This window comes from Colobus angolensis, unplaced genomic scaffold, assembly GCF_000951035.1.
Source record: "Colobus angolensis palliatus isolate OR3802 unplaced genomic scaffold, Cang.pa_1.0 Scaffold18, whole genome shotgun sequence".
NCBI classification, from domain to species: Eukaryota; Metazoa; Chordata; class Mammalia; order Primates; family Cercopithecidae; genus Colobus; species Colobus angolensis.
Window position 1 is genome coordinate 2,594,715 of NW_012114932.1, and position 6,876 is coordinate 2,601,590.

The following is a 6,876-nucleotide window of genomic DNA, read 5'->3' on the forward strand; positions in this document are numbered from 1 at the left end:
AAGCGATTCTCCTGCCTCAGCCTCCTGAGTAGCTGGGGCTACAGGTGCCTGCCACCACGCCCAGCTAATTTTTGTATTTTTAGTAGAGACAGGGTTTTACCATATTGGCCAGGCTGTTCTTGAACTCCTGACATTGTGATCCGCCTACCTCAGGCTCCCACAGTGCTGGGATTATAAGCATGAGCCACTGCGCCTGGCCCTAACTGTCCATTTGGCTGCAGCAGCTAGAATGGGAGGTGGAGTAGTGGTGGGGGAATAAGTATGAGAGGTAGGTGGCCAGACTCAGCAGAATTCAAGTGGGAATGAATTACCACACCCTTGTACCCGTGTGGCATCCAAAAATGCAATTAAAGCAAACTACAATTCTCTGAAGACAGCCCAACAATTAACACTTCAGCACATGTTTACCAACTACCTACCCTGTGCTAGGTGTGAGGCTTTATTTGCTACAGATGCAGTCTTTCCAAGTTTCACACAAAAATATTCAATTAAGGTTTATATACATTACTAAATCAGGAAACACAAGTGGTAACAAACCAAGTATTTATACTAATACATTATAAACAGTCATTTTCCAAGTGCTTACTGTAACAGAAACTAAAAGTTGCCTTCTAACTTCCCCAAACTCTCCCTGGCCATCCTATCCCCTCCCCAACTCAGTGGGGCTACGCTGGGGGGGCAGGATGATCAGTGTCTACTGGGGGTCAAGGCTGGATGCCAATGGTTCCCTTGAGAGAAAAGGGGGAGAAGAGGTCCACTGCAGGGGTCTTGATAGCACTTACTCTGCTGCTTTCTCTCCAAGTAGATGCCTGGCACCAAGCAGGTACTCAGCAGATGTCTGCAGAGTACAGGAAAGGAACTTCCACTAAATCCCCTAAATAATTCACCAAGTGGCCAGGCGCCAGTGGTTCACACCTGTAATCCCAGCACTTTGGGAGGCCGAGGCGGGCAAATCACAAGGTCAAGAGATCAAGACCATCCTGGCTAACACAGTGAAACCCCGTCTCTACTAAAAATACAAAAACTAGCTGGGTGTGGTGGCACACACCTGTAGTCCCAGCTACTTGGGAGGCTGAGGCAGGAAAATCACTGGAACCTGCGAGGCGGAGGTTGCAATGAGCCAAGATGGTGCCACTGTTCTCCAGCCTGGATGACAGTGCGAGACTCTGTCTTCAATAATAATAATTCACCAAGCATAATGGCAATGATCACCTGATTTCACTCTTTGAAGTTCAATGCTGAGCTTTCTGGTTTTTCCGTTACACTACAAAAGATTAAAAGTAAGTGCCACAGCTCAAAATTAATATGCTAATCTAGCAATGATGAATTAAATTTAGAAAAAGTGTGCTGGCTGCTGGCCTTTCTGACCTAATTGGCTAATTAGACTCCAAAAACAGAGAAGTGAGGTGAAATGTCAGGGAAACTCCAGGCAATCCAGCCCTTGACCCTGCCAGCAGCTCTGTAATAAAGGCCTGGGGTCCTAAGCACAATGCCTCAGGAGTCAAACGGGTATGTGGGAGTTCTTGCATATTCACTATAGAGTATTTATCTAGGCAAATGCTCCAATCTTCATTGTTTGAAGTTGTGACTTGCTTTTAGCCACATTCTTGTTTTTGGCTACATTCTTCATGTTCAACCATCAAAAACATTTCACCCATGCCAGAAACTGCCATATCAACACACTTTGTTTATAAAAGAACAAGACAAAACTAGCACCCACTCCCTTTGCTCAGGTTTTCCTTCCTGCTAACAGAATTCCTTCCCTCCCACAGATGGTTCTAATTGGCCGTTTTACCTGCTTCAGTCTTACCACAGCTACAAATTCTAAAAAATCACAAACTTCTCTGACGTGCTTCCAAAAACTAGAGCAAAAGAGCCAAAAGACATTCTTCTATTCTCACAATCCCTGTTCTGCAAAGCTACAGCCATTCTATGCTCAGTGAAATGGTGGGCCAGGCCAACACTATGGACAGGGATGCCCACCACACCTGATTTCAGAATCAGGCTTGCATAGAGGGACACCAGAGAGCACCAGCTCCCAGTGACCTGGTGAACACAAGGCTCCTGGGCCAGGACCCACTAGCTCCCACATTGCTGGCCTTCCCCGGCAAAGACTGTTGGGCTGCTTGTTAAAGACCACAGCACATATCTGGAGGTATGTCCAGTTCGGGCTCTTCTTATACAAAGTAAGACCAAGAAAATCCATTATTCTCAAGTGCTTTCCTCCTCCTCAAAACTTCAGGGGATCCTCAGCTGCTATCTGCCACACACAATTTACACCCAGATTAACAAGACCGAAGACATCCTTAAAGATGCCCTCGCTCTCACCTTCTTCTGTCTCCATTCCTTTTTGTGGTCTTTGATCATTCTCTCAGCACACAGGAAAAAGCGGGATTCCATTCCATACTAATTATTTGGAAATTAATTCCTGCATTTTAGAACCCAAGGATTAAAAATGAAAAGCAGGCAAGGCAGTGGTTCATGCCTGTAATCCCAGCACTTTGGGAGGCTAAAGTGGATGGACTGCTTGAGCCCAGGAGTTTGAGACCAGGCTGGGCAACACAGAGAGACCCTGTCTCTACAAAATATTTTAAAAAATTAGCTGAGCGTGGTGACGCATGCCTATAATCTCAGCTACTCAGGAGGCTGAAGTGGGAGGATCGCTTGAGCCTGGGAGGTTGAGGTTGCAGTGAGCCGTGATCATGCCACTGCACTCCAGCCAGTGTGACACAGCAAGACCCTGTCGTCTCGAAAAAAAAAAAAAAACAAAACAAAAATAATGATTTACATAAAGACTGGAAAGGAATTCTGCAGCTACTCAGGAGGCTGAAGTGGGAGGATCGCTTGAGCCTGGGAGGTTGAGGTTGCAGTGAGCCGTGATCATGCCACTGCACTCCAGCCAGTGTGACACAGCAAGACCCTGTCGTCTCGAAAAAAAAAAAAAAACAAAACAAAAATAATGATTTACATAAAGACTGGAAAGGAATTCTGCAGGGTACTTATGTGCTCACATTAGAAGCCAACTGAAGATACACGAGAAATGAAGATAAAGCATCTGAAGAATTAAGCTGTGGGCTGGTGGGATCTCCATCCACCTGAACTGTAGGAGTCAATCCATGCCTGAGTGGCCCAACCTAGAAATTCAGGAGATCCAGGGCTATTTGGAAGAAGAAAACACCTTCCACGCATCAGCAGATTAAGGCCACCACTGAAAAGTACCTTGAGAGCTGCTACTCACCCTCCCCATCCAGTACTTAGAAATATATAAATTACAACAGCACCCTTTTGATAAGATGAAGATCTCCTGCATTTATCCCTTTTTAAATTTTCCTTTAAAGATACAGGGTCTCACTCTGTCACGTGGGCTGGAGTGCGTGACACAATGATGGCTCACTGCAGCCTCGCCCTCCCAGGCTCAAGTGATGCTCCCATCTCAGCCTCCCAAATAGCTGGGATTACAAGCATAGCACCACCACACTTGGCTAATTTTTTATCTTTTGTAGAGAGATGGGGCCTCACCATGTTGCCCAGGCTGGTCTCAAATTCCTGGGCTCAAGCAATTCTCCCACCTCGGCCTCCTAAAATGCTGGGATTACAGGCATAATCCACCACATTCAGTCCAAATCATTATTTCAACTGGGAGCTAACTACTTAAAGGTCTTATTTTGTAAATAAAAGATTTATTTTATGTCTTGTTGTTGTGTATCTGTCCAGTGAATCTTACATCAAAAGTTCTGTGGTCTTAAGAATAGACCTGGGGCCAGGCCGGGTATGGTGGCTCATGCCTGTAATGCCAGCAATTTAGGAGGCTGAGGTGGGCAGATCACAAGGTCAGGAGTTCAAGACCAGCCTGACCAATATGGTGAAACCCCATCTCTACTAAAAATATAAAAATTAGCTAGGCTAGGAGGCCCATGCCTGTAATCCCAGTTACTCAGGAGGCTGAGGCAGAATTGCTTGAACCCGGGAGGCAGAGATTGCAGGGAGCCGAGATCTCACCACTGCACTCCAGCCTGGGCGACAAAGTGAGACTCTATCTCAAAAAAAAAAAAAAAAAGAAAGAATAGACTTGGGGCCAGGCGCAGTGGCTCATACCTGTAATCCCAGCACTTTAGGAGTCCAAGGCAGGAGGACCACTTGAGGTCAGGAGTTTGAGACCAGCCTGGTCAACATGGCAAAATCCCATCTCTACTAAAACTACAAAAATAGCTGAGCATCGTGGCAGGTGCCTATAATCCCTGCTACTTGGAAGGCTGAAGCAGAATTGCTTGAACCCAGGAGGCAGAGGTTGCAGTGAGCCGAGAACACACCACTGCATTCCAACCTGGACAAAAGAATGAGACTCTGTCCCAAAAAAAAAAAAAAGAAACAAAAAACAAACTTGGGTGGGAGCATCATACCTGCAATCCCAACGTTTCGGGTGGCTGAGGCAGGATGATCACTTAAGCCCAGGAGTTTGAGACCAGTCCCAGCAACATAGTGGGACCCCATCTCTATTAAAAACAGAAAAAAATGCCAGGTGCGGTGGCTTACGTCTGTAATCCCTGAATTTGGGAAGCCGAGGCAGGGGTACCACCTGGGTCAAGAGTTCGAGACCAACCTGGCCAGATGGGTGAAACCCCGTCTCTACTAAAAAAAAATACAGAAATTAGCTGAGCATGATGGCAGGCACCTGTAATCTCAGGTACTCAGGAGGCTGAGGCAGGAGAATCACTTGAGCCGGGGAGATGGAGGTTGCAGTGAGCCGAGATCGCGCCACTGCACTCCACCCTGGGCAACAGAATGAGATTCTATCTCAAAAAAATAAATAAAAAATAAAAATAGAAAAAAATTAGCTGGCCATGGTGGTGTGTGCCAGTAGTCACAGCTACTCAGGAGGCTGAGGCAGGAGGACTGCTTGAGCCCAGGAGATCAAGGCTGTAGTGAGCTATGATCATGCCACTGTACACCAGCCTGGGCAACAGAGTGAGATCCTGTCTCTAAAAAAAGAGGAAAAAAAAAAGGCCGGGCACAGTGGCTCACACCTGTAATCCCAGCATTTTGGGAGGCTGAGGTGGGCAGATCACTTGAGGTCAGGAGTTTGAGACAAGGCTGACCAACACAGAGAAACCCTGTCTCTACTAAAAGTACAAAAATTACCCAGGCATGGTGGTACACACTTGTAATCCCAGCTACTTAGGAGGCTGAAGCAGGAGAATCACTTGAACCTGGGAGAGCAAGACTGTTTCAAAAAAAAAAAAAGAAAGAAAGAAATGAACAGTGAGATGAATGTATTACACCACATTGAATAAGCTATTAATATGAATATAAATAACCAATTAATGAGTAAACATAGGAGATGAGAAAAGCTCTTCTTTACAGTAAGGTAACAACAAATGCAGAAGGACTAATGGACTCAGAAGCATCACTGGATGCTGAAGATAGAGGGTCAAAATTTGATGAGGAAAGCAACAGGATATTTACATAGTCTCAAGTGTTCCCCCCATAAATGACTTATTAATTACAAAGGAGAAAATATCAACTTTTCATGGAGAAAACTGCCAAGCGTCTCTTTAATCAGAGTTGATCATCAAAACAAACCTGCACCTTGTGCCTACTCATATGGCAATACCAAAGATGTACTGGGACAACTGAGACAAAGTGAATATGGACTGTAGATTAGATAACAGTATTCGGCCAGACATGGTGGCTCATGCCTGTAACCCCAGCACTTTGGGAGGCTAAGGTGGGCAGATCACTTGAGCTCAGGAGTTTGAGCCCAGCCTGGGCAACATGGCAAAACCCAGTCCATAAAAAAATCAGCCAGGCATGCTGGTGTGCACCCATAGTCCCAGCTACTCAAGAGGCGGAGGGAGGATGGCTTGAGCCTGAGAGGTGAAGGCTGCAGTGAGCCAAGACTGCACCACTGCACTCCAGCCTGGGCGATAGAACCAGACCTTGTCTCAAAAAATAATATAAATAAAATAAAATAAAAATAACAGAACAGTATTCTGCTAGTCTTAAATTTCCTGATGTTGATAGCTATACTGTGGTTATGTAAGATAATATTCTCATCCTTAGGAAATACACAGTTAAGAATTTAGGAGGGCTGGGCACAGTGGCTCACGCCTGTAACCCCAGCACTTTGGGAGGCCAAGACAGGCAGATCACATGAGGTCAGGAGTTAGAGACCAGCCTGGCCAACATGGTGAAACCTGTCTCTACGAAAAATACAAAAATTAGGTGTGGTAGTGTGTGCCTGTAGTCCCAGCTACTCAGGAAGACTGTGGCAGGAAAATTGCTTGAACCTGGGAAGTGGAGGTTGCAGTGAGCCAAGATTGTGCCACTGCACTCCAACCTGGACAACAGAGTGAGACTCCATCTCAAAAAAAAAAAAAAAAAAAGAATTTAGGAGTAAGCCAGGTGTTGTGGCTCACGTCTGTAATCCAAGCACTTTGGGAGGCTGAGGAGGGCAGATAGCTTGAGCTAAGGAGTTTGAGACCAGCCTGGACAACAGGCTGGTCTCAAACCCCGTCTCCACAAAAAAATACAAAATTAGGCCAGCATGGTAACCTGCACCTGTAGTCTCAGCTACTCCGGAGGGAGGCTAAGACAGGAAGATCCTCAAGCCTGGGAGGCGGAGGTGGCAATAAGCCGAAATCTCATCACTGCACTCCAGCCTAGGCGACAGAGCAAGACTTTATCTCAAAAAAAAAAAAAATGTAGGGGTAAAGAGATATGATCTCTGTCAATTACTCACAGATGGTTCAGAAAAAAAGATACAGATAGAAAAGAGAATGACAGGCCGGGCGCAGTGGCTCAAGCCTGTAATCCCAGCACTTTGGGAGGCCGAGACGGGCGGATCACGAGGTCAGGAGATCGAGACCATCCTGGCTA

General features: G+C 46.0%; 1 protein-coding gene across 4 annotated transcripts in view; it reads right to left on the reverse strand.

Annotated features, from left to right (window-relative positions):
* The window catches only part of DAG1 (dystroglycan 1 (dystrophin-associated glycoprotein 1)), a 77,911-nt gene that overhangs the window by 50,759 nt on the left and 20,276 nt on the right, over window positions 1-6,876 (reverse strand). The window contains exon 1 of one of the 4 annotated variants that reach the window (XM_011939079.1): window positions 3,012-3,269. The exons of the other annotated variants lie outside the window; for them this stretch is intronic. The gene's annotated coding sequence lies outside the window, so the exon portion shown is untranslated. Of the gene's footprint in view, window positions 1-3,011; window positions 3,270-6,876 lie in introns of those variants that run through there. 4 annotated transcript variants of the gene reach the window in all.